The sequence below is a fragment of the Schistocerca piceifrons genome, chromosome 3 (genome assembly GCF_021461385.2).
Source record: "Schistocerca piceifrons isolate TAMUIC-IGC-003096 chromosome 3, iqSchPice1.1, whole genome shotgun sequence".
Taxonomy (NCBI): Eukaryota; Metazoa; Arthropoda; class Insecta; order Orthoptera; family Acrididae; genus Schistocerca; species Schistocerca piceifrons.
Window position 1 is genome coordinate 957,026,820 of NC_060140.1, and position 19,013 is coordinate 957,045,832.

The following is a 19,013-nucleotide window of genomic DNA, read 5'->3' on the forward strand; positions in this document are numbered from 1 at the left end:
TCTGTCTCTAGCACCACGATGGTCGGATTCGAGTGTGGAGACACCGTGGAGAGAGGATGCTGGACAGCTGCATTATGCACCGCCACACTGGTCTTGCACCGGGTATTATGGTATGGGGCGGTATTGGATATTACTCTCGCACGCCTCTAGTACGCATTGCCGGTACTTTAAATAGCCGGCGCTACATATCCGAGGCGCTGGAGCCAGTTGTCCCTCCTTACCTTCAGGGCTCGGCCACAGCCACATTTCAACAGGATAATGCGCGACCACACGTGGCACGCACTGTCCAAAGGTTCTTCGTCAATAACCAGATTGAATTGCTTCCCTGGCCGGCTCGCTCTCCGGCTCTTTCGCCGATAGAAAACATGTGGTCCATGGTTGCTCAACGAGTGACCCACATTACATCCCCAGCTGCCACACCAGATGATCTTTGTCAACGTGTGGAAGCTGCTTGGGCTGCTGTACCTCAGGAACACATCCAGTGTCTCTTTGACTCAATGCCGAGACGTGTGGCAGCGGTGATCTCCAACAATGGCGGCTACTCTGGCTACTGATTCTGGCAGGAACCACATGTCACAGACGTCTGTAAACGTAATCATTTGATACTTGGTCAACATGTTATCTACAAAATAAATTTTGTTGTGCTACCTCTTGTCTTTCTTGGTGTTGCATTTACGGTGGGCAGCAGTGTAGTTTAGACAAGAAGAGAATAGAAGCTTTTGAAATGTGGTGCTACAGAAGAATGCTGAAGATTAGATGGGTAGCTCACATAACTAATGAGGAGGTATTGAATTGAATTGGGGAGAAGAGGAGTTTGTGGCACAATTTGACCAGAAGAAGGGATCGGTTTGTAGGACATGTTCTGAGGCATCAAGGGATCACCAATTTAGTACTGGAGGGCAGCGTGGAGGGTAAAAATCGTAGGGGGAGACCAAGAGATTAATACTCTAAACAGATTCAGAAGGATGTAGGTTGCAGTAGGTACTGGGAGATGAAGAAGCTTGCACAGGATAGAGTAGCATGGAGAGCTGCATCAAACCAGTATCTGGACTGAAAACAACAACAACCATTTCTCAGAACAGCAACACCGTTAGAACGTTTTGAGTCTACTTTCATTACCACGTCAGCAATTTGTCCCGCCATCAGGTGGTATTGGAGATCGCAGCGGGCAGTGGTGCTATTATCTGCACAGTTCCGCATTTGTTACCTAACGGCGCTACCAGTTCCCCATACAGAAATTCAGTCCCGGACCCTAGTGAACCGACTACGTGTGACGCGGTCTGATAAATGGAGTCCGTGCGGCCGCCACCTGCTGTCAACCGATTGTTGTGCAGCTCTCCGGTGTCAGTCCAGTGAAAAGACTGTCGGCGAGGCTTTATGATTTTTCCGTCGACTTTATGCGCCGCTGTACCTTTCCACGCACAAGTGGACAATTGTCGCGCGTGCGTGTCCGCGGCTGAGCTGGCGGTGACGGAGTGACGCGGGCTGCGGCCAGCGCGGCAGGCGGCAGGCGGCGGCTGGGGGTGGTTCGGCCGGAGCGCCGGCCAGCCTTGGCCGGCCGCAAGGCCGCCCTTCACCTGCAGCAGAGAGCTGCACGCCGGGGCGCGCGACCGGCACGCGCGACGCCCGCCGTACCCGTGCCGCCGCCGCCGCCGCCGCCGCAGCAGCAGCGGGTGGGGGTGGAGGTGGGGGTGGGGGCCGCCGCCGACAGAGCAGCAGAGTGGTCTGGGGGAGAGGGGGGGTCCCCCGCGCGCGCGCGCATTTTCTAATACGTGTGATAGAGCGGCGCGGCGAGCGGAGAGCGGGCGAGGCGCGGCAGTGGGAAGTGAAAATATAGGCTAGCCGCCCCGCGCCCCGTCCGCGACCAGGTGAACGGCGCGCGCTAAGGCGCCACGGGACGGCCGCTCGCCACTCAGTCGTCGGCGGCAGCGCGCACCGAACGGACCCGCACCGCTCCCGCACTCCTCCTCCACCCCAGCGCCATGGACTGGACCACGCCGAGGCTCGCGCCGATGCTGCTGCTGCTGCTGGCGCTGCTGCTGCTGGCCGCCTCTGCGGCCGATGCCGCCGGCCGCGAGGGCCGAGCGGCGCGCAGGCGCTCCAAGAAGGGTGAGTCCGCCACTTTGCTCCCCGTAGCTTAGCCGCACCGTCCCTCACAGTACCACAAGTGCTGCAGCCCGAGTCTCCAGTGTCGAACGGAGGAATCGTATGCGTGGTCCAACAACACTCGTTGTGTTCTCAGTGACGCTTCTACTCGACCGTCCGCGACAGATTACGTCCACTCTCGCCGAACGAGAGCTGGCGGCAACTCCAGTACGGAACCCCAGTCCTAGCTCAATATTGTCGACAGTGTCCTTCTGTCAGCGCAGACGCCCAAAGTCACCGCGCGGTATTAACCGAGCGGTCTGACGCGCTGCAGTCATAGATTCTGCGGCTGGTCCCGGCGGAGGTTCGATTCCTCCCTCGGGCATGGCTGTGTGTGTCCTTACGATAACTCAGGTTAAGTAGTGTGTAAGCTTAGCGACGGATGACCTTAGCAGTTGACTCCCGTAAGATTTCACACACATTGAACATTTCTTTCCTCACAAACTCCACGGCGTACTTGTACAAATGAGCTAGTAGTTCTCCCTACGCACGACCTCGATATCGACGTAAAGTTAATCTCTTCGCATCACCCTGGGAGACACCTCATATAATGAGCTCTATTACGGACAAGAGTTCCATTTTCCAGACCGATTTTCCAGATTTTTTTTTACATCCCTATATGACTTGACGCAAACACCACAACGGTTTCTTCAACGATACGCGCCAGTACGCTGCTCTGTAGCTGTGCTCCTATTTTTGACCTTCTCATCCACTTTAAATTGCACTTAACTTCCCTTACCATTTACCATCGATCACAAAATTCATGATCCTTCGCGGTGTTACGTCATTTCCAGAAGCGACAAGTGGTCCAATCCCAGCAGTAAGCCCGGGCGGTGTGGCCGAGCGGTTCTAGGCGCTTCAGTCTGGAACCGCGCGACCGCTACGGTCGCAGGTTCGAATCCTGCCTCGGGCATCGATGTGTGTGATGTCCTTAGGTTGGTTAGGTTTAAGTAGTTCCAAGTTCTAGGGGACTCATGACCTCACATGTTAAGTCCCATAGTGCTCAGAGCCATTTGAACCATTTTTGAACCCAGAAGTAACCTTTACTTCTCAGATTTCCTAAACCAGTTGTGCTTATCTATTGGAAACCTAAAAAACGAGGGACCGTTTTCTCACCAACTTATTGCATGTCTACTACTTAAGAGCGACTTACGGTTACAAAGTGTACCTGTTGAAATACACCACCATTAATCGCCAAGGGGATTTTTTTTTTTTAATAATACAGAGAAGTAATTCCTTAAAGTAGCACCGAGAATATGATACATATAAATCCCTTCACCTGCGTGATCATAATTGTACTGTCAAGGTTCGTCGAAGTTACGCGCAGTACAACGACAATTTTTCCCGAACATAGGTCCCAGCAACAAGTGTTCCTACCCGCTGTTTATCTTCGCGTCCTTAATATCTTCTCTTCTTCTGTGCCTTCTGTTGCTCTACGGGAGCAGGGCAATTCGAGCTCCATCATTAACGATGTAGCATTAGACCGGGCAACGTTTCAGCTGTAATCCCAACCGAGAATTAATCTGAAAGTGGTTTAGCAAAATTACGCAGCCGGCCACTGTGGCCGAGCGGTTCTAGGCGCTTCAGTCCGGAGCCGCGCTGCTGCTGCTGCGGTCGCCCGTTCGAATCCTGCCTTGGGCACGCTTGTGTGTGATCTCCCTAGGTTTAAGTAGTTCCAAGTCTAGCAGACTGATGACCTCAGATGTTAAGTCCCATATTGCTCAGAGCCACTTGAACCAAAACTTCGGAAATTTTGCAGCGAAGAATCTCAGCGCTGCCTTCCTAAGTACGAGTCCACACTCTATAAATTATCATTGCGCGATTTGGCATGCAGATGGAGCTCAAACTTCGAGTTTCTTACGAAGCTGCAGTTATTCTGCTAAACAGCGCGCTGTTGTTGCTCTTGCGGTACACTTGCCCTCAGAGTCAATGGCATGCCTGCAACTCTTGTGTGTTACTGCAATCCGAATACACGCCTACTGACCGCAACGATTCTCGTCGGGTACACACTTTCGTCTCGCATGACAACATTTCCTCTCCCAGATTACGTCGCTACGGTAACTTTCTAGACCACTTTTTAGCCGCACGCGCGACAAAACCAATACTCCGGATATTATTGCCAATCACCCACGGGCGAGTGCTTGCTGTAACCTCGGTAGTCGTTTTCCTTCAGCAGTGAGAGTTTCCGACCTCTTTACGACATGCCGTTTAACATACACTTTGCGTTTCATCGACGAATTTACCTGCTGTTCTACAGTACTGCAATAATACTTCTAGGGCAGAAATAGAGTGTAAATACGTTCATAAAAGGAACAACTCTCCGAAATTTTAAGGGCTGAGGTTGTGATCTTCTCAGCGTTTCCAGAGTGTGAATTCAGTGGATGCTTCCACTGCAGTACAAAAGCGATTTGCCGAAGAATTTGTTTCTCCACTGAGCGGAGACGACATACAAAATTGTTACTCTGTAACACACATATAATTGAAATCCTAAGTGTCGAGTCCCGAAATCTAGTTATTTACTTGAGTTTACCATGATAATTTGGTTCTAAAGCTCTTTCACGTAGGGAAAAAAACCGCTTTAGCAGATGTTTCATCCCCTATTACAGTACGAAAAATTTAATGATCAACTGTTTTTTACGTATTAACGATAACATATTAGCATCATCTGGTGGGCTGTGGCAACATTCGTCCACGTGACAACGGAAGGCTTCCTGGGCGGATAAATGTCGTTTCTGGTAAGGGCCACAGAGATAGCCTATATGTTCACGTGTTGATTCCGTACCTTGACCTTCAACGATAGAGGAGTGTTTCTCGTTTCTAGAGCACCGCCCGCCAGCAGCCGCGCTACAAATGCGAAAAGTAACGGGTAAATGTTGGCGGGACGCCAAATCCATCACGTGTTTTTCTCCCGGTTCTGTCAATAAGGCAGGCGGTTACTGACTTGACGGGACAGTTCCCCTCTCGGCCGGCATGCTTCACTCCGTGACACGGTCTGCGCGAATTCCAGAAATAATTCCAAGTGTAGCGAGTCGGGCTACCTTCTGCTCAGTTTACGAGGCCATCGGAAACGTCATTTCTTTGTCCTGTGACAACAGTTCTGTGCACATAACGCGGATACAGAGTCCTAAATATTCCTCCGGGTAAAGTGTTCGAAAGCAGCTATAGTGAATAGTATAGTTGTATTTCGTGTACCTTAGAAGCTTTATGACAGTGTCAACCTTGCATTGTGCTGCGCGATATTCACAAAGCTGGAAAGGGTCTAGACATAAGTACTTGTCTCAGCAAACCACTTCTTAATATCCCTACGACGACGACAAAAGAGCTCTTGTTGGGAAAACGACGTTCATCGTTTCACCGAATCTCGCAAAGTTCCAGAAAATCGTTCGTCACTAATCTGTGAAAGCTTCCATGAAACGGTGGCTTTGGATTGCTAACACCATACATTCCAACCAGTGAGTAAAAATATTACAATAAACCTGAAACGACAATATCGCCAATATCGTAAGTCAAATAAAACCTTACTTATATCCTTATTTTATCCAATACATCATTTATATGCTACACGTAATCCTTCGGAATATGTCCTGGTAACCTCTCGGATGACATCTTGTACCATAGCAGGTGTTCATAAGAATCCACACATTCTAAATGTAGTGACTATGAAATGGATAATGATTAGGTCATTATTTAACGTCCTGTCGTGATTGGATCCCTTAGTGACAGAGCGAAAACTGGAAACGGACTAGGGTGACGTAGGAAATCGGCCTTTAGTCAGCCACCGCCGTACTCGTGTTAAATAATGCAGACAATCTGCGAAGAAACTAAATTCGGATAATCAGACAGAGAATTGAACTACGCTCGTCCTAAATGTGATTTCAGTACGTTAGCCACCGTAGCACGTTTGTATTTGCGTGGTATTTAAAGACATATTTCCCGAATAACTGTTCTGATATTAACGTAATACAAATTTGGCAAACCACTAATAATTTTATCACCATCTCAGTATCTGGAATCTGAGGAACGTAGAATTATATTTCCCGTACCCTTACACGTTCTCCCAGTGGCGGAACACAAAATGTTGGCCTTCGCTTGTGGTACTTTCGGTTTACATCTCCATAATTTCTGTTCACGATTGCTTAGTGCTCGCGTACATCAGACATCTGCTTGATAGTTCCTCTACCCTTAGCACACTGTTTTCAGGCTCGTTTTCCGGAAAGCTCTGTGACCGTAGGGGGGGAAACACAGGCTGCCGGTGCCCGCCTGCAGTGTTAGCCGTCAGAACTCTCTGAACGAAGACCGGAATCTCGAGTCGCGCAGCGCAAAGTTGTGTAACCAGTGGCTGCCTCCGCGGCTTCGGCTAATGCCGAAGACACGTGCCGGGCACGTTCTCCTACTCTGCGACCGCAAAACGCTCCCAATCTGCTGAACTGCGAACGTGCCGCCGTTCGCTCCCCTATTACGTTAATTGGCAGTCACCTGTCTTTCGCTTCTTTACAAACTTGCTTTAGTTTCCGTCACCTAATAGAATGATGTCGTTCCCAGCAAAGTTGCGAGTAGCTATTTTTTTCCCCCACTGCAAATACTAATAATGCCCAATTCATAGCTATAGCACGTATGAAAACACAGAGTACTGTGCTCTTCCCAGGTTTTTGCTGAAATTTCAAAGCTGTCCCGGTGGCGAAAGACTCCTGACAGGATTTTTTTGTTTTCAACCCGTCCCCCGTGTCTATGAAAATAGAACACTTTATGTCGTTTTCATCCTCTGTGACTACGTAACGCTTTGACTTGCAGTATCCGAGGGTATAAACTCTTTAACTAAGTATTCGTGTAATTTTTGACTGTTTAACAAGCCTTCGCCATCATAGTGCCCCATCCCCGACAGCTATAGTGAGATTCCAGCCTGAATGCGTCACACAGAAATACGGATCTCTTGTCTAAAGCGAGCGAGAAATTGTCGTTGACGCCTGTACGCAGGTAGCGCCTTATTTTGCTTTTTTCACGCTCTCAATAACAACATTGTTTCACACGACCTTCAGTGTACAGGATACAATACTCTCTGCACTTGGTTACTCCACAGCTATTTTGTAGACGTTCGATACTTGATTGTGGTGACTCATTCAACTGCAACTGTAGCTGACAGGCAACAAATCAATAAATCATATAACTGAACTAGACATTCACTTGCCTAAATGATATCGCACCATTAAGTATGACGAGTGAACGAAATATTTCAATTCCTAAGTGCCAGACTATACGAACGGAAGTTGTCATGTTCTCCGCGTTAGGGAAATCCACTGTTAAACAATGCAGCCATTTTGTAGATGTCAGTGGAGACGGTGAGGGAGGGGGGGGGCAGGGGGTAAGGAAGAGGGTGGGGGAGAGTCAGAGGAGGGGGTAGCAGGGGCGGTTGGAGAAGGGGATTTGAAAATGAAAGGAAAGGCCTGCTTGTTTTCCTTGGCTGAGAGTGAGAGCTGGTGGACTTCACCCTGAACAAATAAGGACGTGGTACAGGTACACAGTAGAGCGAAATAGGGAGTAACATGACGAAGGCCTTTGGATGTGGTGACAGCACAGCAGCATGTGAGGTGTCTTAGCCCACCTTCTGTGGGAACGAATGTAGAGAATTAAGTGAATATTATGAAGTGTATGGATAGAGGAAGCAATAGGTAGCCGTTGGATGAGATAAGAGGAAGAATTTTTGTTTTCAGGCAAAGAGGAAGTGAGTGTGACACGTGATTAGTTTAGGCTGGACCACTGCGGACGGGTGGTGTCTCGAAGAGGGCATTTAGGCGAAACTTCCACTTTGCCGCGAGTAATCGGCGCGATGCTGTCTCAGTGAGCCTTTGGACTACATTCTCGTCATGTGTTTGACGGCAGTATGCACAGAAATTGCTAAGAGGGATGAAATGATTACGGATACTGAAGCCAAAGTCCTGGAAGTGGTAGGACCACCTAGTGCTCCTACTTAATACTACGTTGCCACTGGTTACAAGCGAATATGGTTGCGTCTCCAACCAATCAATGTATCTTGGTGGTGAAGGAAGGTCTGTAGCATCAGTACGAAAAAGTAAGTCGAATGATGGTAGGATCGAGATAGATGAATGAAGTTCAGGAAAATGCATCTGCCACTGCTCTACAAATGCAAAACAAATCAACTGTTTGTGGAAACTTGGTTATTACAAAGGAACAACGGAAGGCGTAAAGCTGCGGTACATTACGACTGGATACCGTCGGATACTGTCGGATATGTGTTAGTGGAGATGAATATATAGTTGTTCCAATTAAAGCATAGGTGACATCGTGGAGACAGGTTTCAAAGCAGTTTTGGTATGCGATTTGATACCCAGTACTAACCGTAGAAGCCATTGCGGAAGTCGTAGCTTCAAAGATTGTCAAAGATGACACCATCTTCATCAGTGGCAGTAATAACTTGAACTATTACTGACTGCTGTGGGCGCCCTTTTTGCTATTTCATATATCTACAACGTAAAGCGTTACTTTGGCTTTAGTGAATTAGAAGAAAGAGACTAACAATTGTGAAGGAGTGCCGTGTTGATGGAAACATTACGGTCAGAGACGTAATGGTTCATCATCCAAACATTGGAAGAACTTCTACATCTACATCTACATTTATACTCGGCAAGCCACCCAACGGTGTGTGGCGGAGGGCACTTTACGTGCCACTGTCATTACCTCCCTTTCCTGTTCCAGTTGCGTATGGTTCGCGGGAAGAACGACTGCCGGAAAGCCTCCGTGCGCGCTCGAATCTCTCTAATTTTACATTCGTGATCTCCTCGGGAGGTATAAGTAGGGGGAAGCAATATATTCGATACTTCATCCAGAAACGCGCCCTCTTGAAACCTGGCGAGCAAGCTACACCGCGATGCAGAGCGTCTCTCTTGCAGAGTCTGCCACTTGAGTTTGCTAAACATCTCCGTAACGTTATCACGGTTACCAAATAACCCTGTGACGAAACGCGCCGCTCTTCTTTGGATCTTCTCTATCTCCTCCGTCAATCCGATCTGGTACGGATCCCATACTGATGAGCAATACTCAAGTATAGGTCGAACGAGTGTTTTGTAAGCCACCTCCCTTGTTGATGGACTACATTTTCTAAGGACTCTCCCAATGAATCTCAACCTGGCACCCGCCTTACCAACAATTAATTTTATATGATCATTCCACTTCAAATCGTTCCGCACGCATACTCCCAGATATTTTACAGAAGTAACTGCTAGCAGTGTTTGTTCCGCTATCACATAATCATACAATAAAGGCTCCTTCTTTCTATGTATTCGCAATACATTACATTTGTCTATGTTAAGGGTCAGTTGCCACTCCCTGCACCAAGTGCGTATCTGCTGCAGACCTTCCTGCATTTCGCTACCATTTTCTAATGCTGCAACTTCTCTGTATACTACAGCATCATCCGGGAAAAGCCGCATGGAAGTTCCGACACTATCTACTAGGTCATTTATGTATATTGTGAAAAGCAATGGTCCCATAACACTCCCCTGTGGCTCGCCAGAGGTTACTTTAACGTCTGTAGACGTCTCTCCATTGATAACAACATGCTGTGTTCTGTTTGCTTCAGGGTAGTTGTGAATTTAATGTAATGCGCGTGAAACGTAGATTTTAAATATGTTTCCTTCTTGTATCTGCATCTTGACTTATCCAGTGGAGAATAGTTATGTAAGGATAATAGCCACCCAGAGTCTGTCATATGAAATGATTATGTTTCGAGTAGACATCAAGGAGGGGACTGCTGACGGTTAGGCAGACACTGCAAGCAGGTGATGCCGGTTCGTCATTATATATGTTGAACAGAAATTTGGACAGAAATGTGCTACAGAAGACGAGGAAAGATTCTGTGTAGGTTAGGTACGAGACAGAGAAAAAAAAAATTTTTTTGTCATTCCTTACTCCTTATTCCGTACTCCTGAGAGTTGGGCGTGCTGTTATAGAACAAATTTGGTTCTTTTCAGTCCAGTATTCCTGTAGGCCGGATGGGACATAGGGGAACCCAGTTTGGAATAGTAGGTGTGGAGACTCTCATTTGCCGGCGCGGTAGTGGCCGAGCGGTTCTAGGCGCTTTAGTCTGGATCCGCGCGACCACTACGGTCGCAGGTTCGAATCCTGCCTCGGGCATGGATGTGTGTGATGTCCTTAGGTTAGTTAGGTTTAGGTAGTTCTAAGTTTTAGGGGACTGATGACCTCAGAAATTAAGTGCCATAGTGCTCAGAGCGATTTGAAGCAAATTAACCGTTTCAATGCAGTTCTTGTTGACACGTCTGGGCTCAGAAACCTTCTTACCTGTGCTGTCTGCCCTTACCATACGACGATTCTGGCGGACGTCTGCGCTGCGTGGACGTCCGGGAACTCGTCTACGTGTGTGTGGATGATCACGTGACTGCTGATACTAGCATCGTTGCAAAATTGAAGCAGCACGTCCAACCTGTGTGGCAGTTCTCCGAAAGGACAATCCCGTCACTCGGAAGGCCACAAATTGGCCCCTTTCAAACTCGCTCAGTTGGCTGTAGGAAGCACGATTGCGTCTCCGTGGCACGGTTGCCTGTTTACTTCACACGCCACGTTTGCACCAAACTGAACCTTTTTCTTCTGAGCATCCCGTATCAAAGAGTGAACACAGATAGCCCTCTGGTAGCTATGCCACTACGCTGTCTCTTGGCGGACGACGTTGAAAACGTTGTCAGTACATCTACTACCCCCAAGTGGATTATGCCGTCATTGGATCAAAATCGACGCCGTCTTTCTACGTGTACTCACTTTTCTCCGCCAGTGTGCGTGTGTGCCACCTAGAAACTAAACCAGACTGTATAATAGCGGTTACTCTATAATTTCCTTTGATTGTTCCATTCGAAGAGGCAACAATTTCCAGCTAATTAATGATTAAAGTATCACTATTCACTACAACTACATTTATCAAAATAATAACTACTTACTCATTACTAATTTAGATCTCGGTCCTTCCTTGTCTGAACTTTTCTTCAAAATAGATAGCACCAGGTTTACAGCCTTATTTTCATCGGTGTTCTCCTACGTTCGCGTCTCCAACTGGATGTCTTCGTCTGTTCAACTGGTGGCACCCTTTGTGTACAGTGCCTTCCGTCTAACGACTTCTAATATATTGTGAAATGTTCATCATGTATTGCCACGCTTTATATGTTTCTCTATTTTCTATGGCTGTCTGTTGTGTCTGTCGGCCGAAGAGCGGCGTACGTAGCCTGCCGTCGGCCACGCCTCATCTGAGGCGCGAAATAACAATAAAGGGAAGAAAAAGAAAGTTTACACAGCCTGTAATATTTCTGGCCTGTAATATTCAGGTACAAGAAGCTTTTCTTGGAGCAGTTGAGAAGGCAGCAGTGGGAAGATGACGTAATGTGATGTCAGCTACGGGTATCTTGAGAAAAACCGCCTAAATTGCGGTCCCTCTCCGCGATTGGCTGCTGCGTTCGGAAGTTGAGCACCAAAACGATCAACTTCGGTTAATAATATTAGAAAAAACTAAACAGCGAATTTACTTGTATTTCATTTAAAAGCGTCTCTCAATAACAGGCTATCATTCCGTTATTTCAAAAGTGTTAATAACCAGCAGGATAGTAAACAACTGCTAAACGAAAAGGCAGAGGAAGCACTTCGGATGACGCCTTACCTGGACGGCAGGCGAGGTGGTTCGGTTGTACGATCAGAGCTGGTTCAGCTGCCTTAGTCGGTATCGGTTAAGGACTTAATTAGAAATCTGTGGTTATCTCGATATGTAACTACGCAAAGACGCAGTTCATTGGTCTGTTTACTTTTTATGAACGTGTGAAGAATGGAAATTAGTTGTGATTCATAAAGTGGAATGTAATTGTGCAGTTTCTAGTTGTTATTATGGTCTTCAGTCCTGAGACTGGTTTGATGCAGCTCTCCATGCTACTCCATCCTGTGCAAGCTTCTGCATCTCCCAGTACCTACTGTAACCTACATCCTCCCGAATCTGCTTAGTGTACTCATCTCTTGGTCTCCCTGTACGATTTTTACCCTCCACGCTGCCCTCCAATACTAAATTGGTGATCACTTGATGCCTCACAACATGTCCTACCAAGCGGTCCCTACTTCTTGTCAAGTTGTGCCACAAACTCCTCTTCTCTCCAATTCTATTCAATACCTCCTCATTAGTTATATGATGTACCCATCTAATCTTCAGCATTCTTCTGTAGCACCAAATTTTGAAAGCTTCTATTCTCCTCTTGTCTAAACTACTTATCGTCCATGTTTCACTTCCATACATGGCTACACTCCATACGAATACTTAAAGAAACGACTTCCTGACACTTAAATCTATACTCGATGTTAACAAATTTCTCTTCTTCAGAAACGCTTTCCTTGCCATTGCCAGTCTACATTTTATATCCTCTCTACTTCGACCATCATCAGTTATTTTGCTCCCCAAATAGCAAAACTCCTTTACTACTTTAAGTGTCTCATTTTCTAATCTAATTCCCTCAGCATCACCCGACTTAATTCGACTACATTCCGTTATCCTCGCTTTGCTTTTGTTGATGTTCATCTTATATCCTCCTTTCAAGACACTGTCCATTCTGTTCAACTACTCTTCCAAGTCCTTTGCTGTCTCTGACAGAATTACAATGTTTTTATTTCTTATCCATGGATTTTAATACCAGTTTCTAGTAATCTACTGGTAAAAAGCGACTTGCATCTCATATTAAAAAATTTGATTCAAGATTTAATTATTTACACAGTATCAGTTCCGCGCTAAGAGTTTATTATAGCCTCAAGACAACGGACTCACGACCTACGTGCTCCTTTCTGCGCAGGGGACAACAACTATACAAGACTGCAAGTTGGTGAACGTTCATTAAAACTTATAAATTCCACTCAGTGCGATGGAAGCAAATAGGTATCTCGCGTGTACTGCAGTCGTAATACAAATCAGATCAGTAATACGTCATATGGGGTAACACAGAGGAGATACGAAGGAGAGAAATTTTCAAGGGAAAGAGTTTACGATACATTCGTATACATTTTCCTCTCCCTTTCAACTTGCAGTAAGACTACGGCAGTAGCACAGTGTCTCTGGAATCCAGAAGACCGAGCGCGGGCTAAACAGCTCCAATACGGCTACTTGTGCACTTTACCTGCCGACTGCGGCTCGCCCCCCGCCTCCCTGCCTCCCCCTGCCCACCTGCCACCTGCTGCTGCCCCGGGCCGTCCCGCCGCCGGACGCCGCCGCTGCCGCCCCTTGCGACAGACAGACAGACAGACAGCACGGCTTTCCCAATGCGCGCCGCGGCAGGAAGTCTCGCCTGTTGCCGCCCTGTTTCTCAAGACACGCCAATGCAGCTCTCACGGCTGCGGAACCCTTTTTTACGGAGCCCACCGGACCGCTGCTTCGGAACTACCGTCACAGACGCGACGTATTTTTTACAAGTGTATTCCCACAATGAAGATGAACATGAAGATGAGACGGAAAATACGATACTGCGAGAACAATTTGACAGAACAGCGGAGTCGGAACAATGTTCCAGGAGTAGACGACACTCCGTCAGAACTACTCAGACTGGAGAGACGAAACAGACAGGTGGAATACCCTCACGCTTCAAGAAGAATATAAAAATTCCAATTCCGTATAAAGCAGCTGCTGACAGGTGTCTCGGTTTCAAAATACTAACACGACTTCTTTAGCGGAGAATGAAAAAACCGGTAGAAGCTGACCTGGGGGAAGATCAGTTCGGATTCCGGAGAAATTCGGGAATATGCGAGGCAATACTGACCCTACGACTTACCTTAGAAGATGGGTTAACGAGATGCAAACCTACGTTTCTAGCATTTGTAGACTTAGAGATAGCTTTTGACAATTGTAAGTGGAATACTTTCTTTGAGATTCTAAAGGTAGCAGGAGTAAATGTAGTGAGTGAAAGGCCATTTACAGCATGTACAGAAACCAGACGACAGTTATAACAGTCGAGCTGCATGAAAGGGAAGCAGTTGTTGAAAAGGGAATGAGACACTATTGTAGTCTATCGTCGACGTTATTCAATCTGCACATTGAGCAAGCAGTAAAGGAAACAGAAGAAAAATTTGGAGAAGTAAATAAGACTTAGGGAGAAGAAATAAAAACTTTGAGGTTTGCCGATGACATTGCAATTCTCTCAGACACCGCAAACGGCTAGGAGAAGCAGTTGAACGGAACGGACAGTGTCTTGAAAGTAGGATATAAGATGAACACTAACAATAGTAAAACAAGAATAATAGTATGTAGTCGAGTTAAATGAAGTGATGCTGAGAGAATCGGATTAGGAAATGAGACTCTTAAAGTGGTAGAAGAGTTTTGGTATGTGGGCAGCAAGGTAATTGATGACGGCCGAGGGGTAAGAGATATAAAATGCAGGCTGGCAATGGCAAGAATATCGTTTATGAAGAAGGGAAATTTTTTAACATAGAGTATAGATTCGAGTGTCAGGAAGTATTTTCTGAAAGTATTTTTATGGAGCGTACCACGTATGGAAGTGAAACACAGACGATGAACAGTTTGGACAAGAAGAGAATAGAAGCTTTTGAAATTTGGCGTTACAGAATAATGCTGAAGATTGCATGGATAGATTACCTAACTAACGAGGAGGTATTGAATAGAACTGAGGAGACGAAAAACTACGTCACAACCTGGTCAGAAGAAGCGCTCGATCGATAGGACACACACTCTGAGACATCAAGACATCACCAGTTTAGTAGTGAAGAAAAGTGTCGGGGCATAAAAATCTTAGAGAGAAACAAAGACATGTGTACAGTAAACTGTTTCAGAAGGATGCAGAATGCAGAAGTTATTCGGAAACGAAGAGGATTGCAGAGAATAGAGTAGCGTGGGGAGCTGCATCGAATTAATCTTCGGACTGAAGACCACAACAACGAAAAATCCTACAGCATGAGCATCACACAAGGCACGGTGCGTCACGTTGAAACAGGCATTCCACATATCTAGGCCTTCTGACCGAGAAAGTAACGAACACAGTCCAGAAGCAGGTTGAGCTACAGCGGCCTGGTTCTTCAGTGAGCTTCCTCCAGCTTGAGGCCTTAGTGTATGTCTACGTATGGCCTAATTTATTACATGACGGATGTAATTTTATAACAAGATTATTGTATCGCAGTATCATCTCAGTACAAATTAATGTACTGTTAACCACTTTCCTTTCCTTAGATATCTAAAAGACCTATATTTCCACCAGCTACTGTAAAATGTTATTATGATCTCTTACCAGGTACTACGCTGTCCGTATGTCCCCAAACATAGTTTTTTAAGTCATGCTGAGAACCCGATAAGAGCACCAAGCACCAGTAAAATACGATAGTAAAACAAATATAGTAAGATTAGTGAACGCAGGCGTCTGCTGCAAGGGACACAGCAACCTTAAACGGTTCGGAGCACCACTCAATTTAACACCAAGTGGTGTGAGTTAGAACCTTTAACGTGTTGTCAGCAGGGCAACGAATATCTCAGAATTCGCTAGTCTAAAGAGTCAAACTAGTAAGACATCGAGTAATACGAAACTTCCTGGCAGATTAAAACTGTGTGTCCGACCGAGACTCGTACTCGGGACCTTTACCTTTCAAGGCAAGTGCTCTACCAACTGAGCTACCCAAGCACGACTCACGCCCGGTACTCACAGCTTTACTTCTGCCAGTACCTCGTCTCCTACCTTCCAAACTTTACAGAAGCTCTCCTGCGAACCTTGCCCGCGAAAGGCAAAGGTCCCGAGTTCGAGTCTCGGTCGGGCACACAGTATTAATCTGCCAGGAAGTTTCATATCAGCGCACACTCCGCTGCAGAGTGGAAATCTCATTATCGAGTAATACGCTTTATCTGTTGGCTAAACGCAATAAGGCCAGACATCAAGAAGTGGTGGCCGGTTAGCTGCCATCCTCAACAGGGTCAGCTACCTCCTCACTGATCCGTTGCCTGCTCGATGACGCCATGCACTGTAAAAGGTGTATGCATCAAGTAGGAGTGACCACAAGGTTGACTGCGAGCTCTTTTAATATGCTAGGAAGAAGTAAATTGCATAGCTAGATGCGTTTGCATGTCGCTAGAGTTACCTAGCTGTGAAGTTAAGGTTAACATTGGTTTTAAATAAAATTGCTTCATTGCCATACGGGACAGCCTCCCCATCCGCCAACTTTTGTGTGCAGAATGGACAATATAGGAGCTAACACTAAGCCCTGCGGGACCGCAGGCAACGCGCTTACAATATCGATAGCACCGCATAAACCTTCGTGAAAATTCACCTGAATGTTTGTTGCTTCAAAGCCAGAATACATGAGATTCTGCTACTATCAAATGTTGGATACCCGATATGATAGTCAAGGTTGTACGGTAGAGTACGTGTTCTGTCAGAGAATCTGCTATGAGCACTAACAGTCAGTTCAGTGTAAACATGTCATCTGGACGGGAATGTGGCATGTCCGGTGACGTAGTGCCAGATGCTGCTCGAATTATAGCGCTTAGAGAACCACTGAAATGCCTAGAAACAACAAGGACAGGAAACAGCTCGCAGGACTTCTCCGGACTTTCCACCCGATTGCACGCCGACGGCTCTGCGAGTTCGCTCTCTTCGGATTGCGACGTGGCCGACTGCCAACATGACACAGCTAGTCGCAGTATTCCTGCTTCCGCAACGGGCTTCGCAACGTACTTCACTGGAGGTTATAACCACACATTACAAGCTCTAAAAAAGCCAGCAGTCTTTTCATCTTGTCTTCATTTCTGTAGGATCGATAAGCTCACTGCGTTTCCTTTCAATTATGGATTCGTTTTTAGTGCATTTTGTATATTTTACGTATGTGGTTTTTAAGTTATCTCCCACATGTATTAACATTTCAACTCGCAATGTTATTTCAATGTTTCCAGTGTACTGTCTGCAATGCTATTAACATGCTTGTTACACAAGGGATCAAATAGATTTACAGATCCCACCTGTAATGAAATCTATGTGTAGGATTGAGAAATTCGTAACCGCTTTTTTGTGTAACCCTACACTCTTAACTATCCTATTTCTTTTTCCCTGTGTCAAAATATGGTGACATTATTGATGGTTCTCTTTGTTTCATTGCAGAATGTATGCACAAAGAAAAGCAGCTATCGCCAATAAGTGCTTTACTGGGAAATCGTAAACGAACTTTAACAGTTTAACGTGGAATGTGACTGACAGTACTTGGTAGCTGTAAAAGCCACGTTATTCGTAAGAATGTGGTGTGTTAGCCATTCCCTGTACTTGTGCTGCAAGTTTTCACACAACAGTGCAATCGCTTCAGCCAAATGAATCATCGAAAACAACCAGCGTAATTTTTTCTACACGTGTAGACAGCGACCGATACTCCCACAGATAGTGAGGTGAGCGGGTTGTCTACCTCGCAGGAAGTATTTTCAACGTCGTGGCAATAGTGTTGATTAGTTCTAGTTACCGTATAACTTTCATGGATTATTATTACTAGCATTACCCAAAACACATGTCTTGTGGTAGAAATTTTTCTTCTTAGTGATTAGTCTCACCGGGATAACTGAGCTCTTCAACATCTTGCGCTACAGACGTTCAGTGCAGGTTCTGAGTCAAGAAATTGTGTTCTTTACAAGCGAATATGCAAGTTATTCCATTGCACCAAAAAATCTTTCTTTGAAAACAACAATTTACTGTTTATTAAAGTTTTGCAGCTGTTCACTTACAGTCATTGCAGAGACACTTCCGTTGGTGAGAGAATGTAAAATGGTCTACCCAGTACAGTCACTGAACCTCTTCCTATTTCCAATCCAAAAAGTAAATTCTGCTACAGTCCAAAATCGTTGGGCATTTTAATTCTGTGGGTAGAGCAATAAAGGAAGAAAAATATTTATTGCATTACTGAAACAAGACATGCGCAGAACTGTTTCATTTATTTAGGCAGACATTGAATTTTCAGTTCAAGTTCTAAACATATTTCGTAATAGTCACTGTAGTCTAGACTGTTCTCTAAGTATAAAATAAGGCACCAAATTTCAGTTTCCTTGGGTGCCTACACTTTTAATTTAGAAAGCCGGACATCGGTACGTAATAAATTATGAATCAATGTTCGTGATAAATACTTTTATTTCCTTTATCACGTTATGAGACGAACAAATAACGGTTTCGCCGGCCGGTGTGGCCGTGCGGTTCTAAGCGCGTCAGTTTGGAACCGCGTGACCGCTACGGTCGCAGGTTCGAATCCTGCCTCGGGTATGGATGTGTGTGATGTCCTTAGGTTAGTTAGGTTTAAGTAGTTCTAAGTTCTAGGGGACTGATGACCTCAGTAGTTAAGTCCCATAGTGCTCAGAGCCATTTGAACCATTTGAACCAAATAACGGTTTTCTGTTAGTTTATTTGTATGATTCATAATCTATCGAACATTTATTCATCTTTTCGTGTCGTATTTAGCTCGCTTTGCATGGTAGGAAGGTTCGATGAAATATTAACGGCATATCTCTAAGTCTCAAGCAGTGGTAATGGTTAAGTAATGAAGGAAATTACTTCATCCGTCCTTTATCTACAAGATATTTTACTTTTTTCTTCGGCCTGAACGCGTAGGTTGCTGAAATTTGAATTTACGCAATAATATTTTATTGCGATTACTACTTCGTTGTATGCCGAAAGTGTCATCTCCAAACAAGTTATTTTACAGTAAAAAGTTAAAATGTTCATTTTCTTTTTACGATCGTTTGATAGTTGTGCCAGTGTCAAATACTTACGTATTGTACTCCATATGTAGAACCTCTCTTTTGGTAATAATAGTAACATTGCACTAATACCACTGTCCAACTACGACAGATATGTAACGTTACT

At 45.7% G+C, this 19,013-nt stretch overlaps 1 protein-coding gene across 1 annotated transcript in view; it reads left to right on the forward strand.

Annotated features, from left to right (window-relative positions):
* The first annotated feature begins 2,020 nt into the window (after positions 1-2,020).
* LOC124787932 (L-ascorbate oxidase) overlaps positions 2,021-19,013 on the forward strand; it is a 200,455-nt gene continuing 183,462 nt past the window's right edge. Inside the window, exon 1 of the mRNA XM_047254922.1 lies at positions 2,021-2,109. The gene's annotated coding sequence lies outside the window, so the exon portion shown is untranslated. The remainder of the gene's footprint in view (positions 2,110-19,013) is intronic.